Below are 446 nucleotides of genomic sequence, written 5' to 3' on the forward strand. Positions count from 1 at the left end.
ATTCTTAAAACCTGGAGGCATGCCAATTTTTTTTTGTAATTGAAATTCATGACAAATTACAGACAGTTTTTTTCTTCTTCCTGTCTCTTTTAGAACAACGTGTCCTTAGAAAAGAGCTTTCTTATTGAAATGGAACATTGTGGAAACCCGAGGAATGTGGCTGGGATTGAGCTACCTCTCACTGCTGGGAGCCATGACTGCCCATGCCCACAGGACCAGCTCTGTGCCACTCAGAGCAAGACACTGTTGGGGGTCCAGTGGTCAGGAAGCCCGAATGAAAAGCAGAAACCCTTTGTTTCACACCCGGGTCTTGGCCAGGTGAGGGCCGGGTCAGGCTGGTGGGTATGCCCAAGTGCACCCTGATTTCTGTCCAGGTGGTGCCTTTTCTAATATAGATGCAAGACAAATGTCAAAAAATCACCCTGTGGTCTGGTACAAGTAAGTCA

Source organism: Mus pahari, chromosome 7, assembly GCF_900095145.1.
Source record: "Mus pahari chromosome 7, PAHARI_EIJ_v1.1, whole genome shotgun sequence".
NCBI classification, from domain to species: domain Eukaryota; kingdom Metazoa; phylum Chordata; class Mammalia; order Rodentia; family Muridae; genus Mus; species Mus pahari.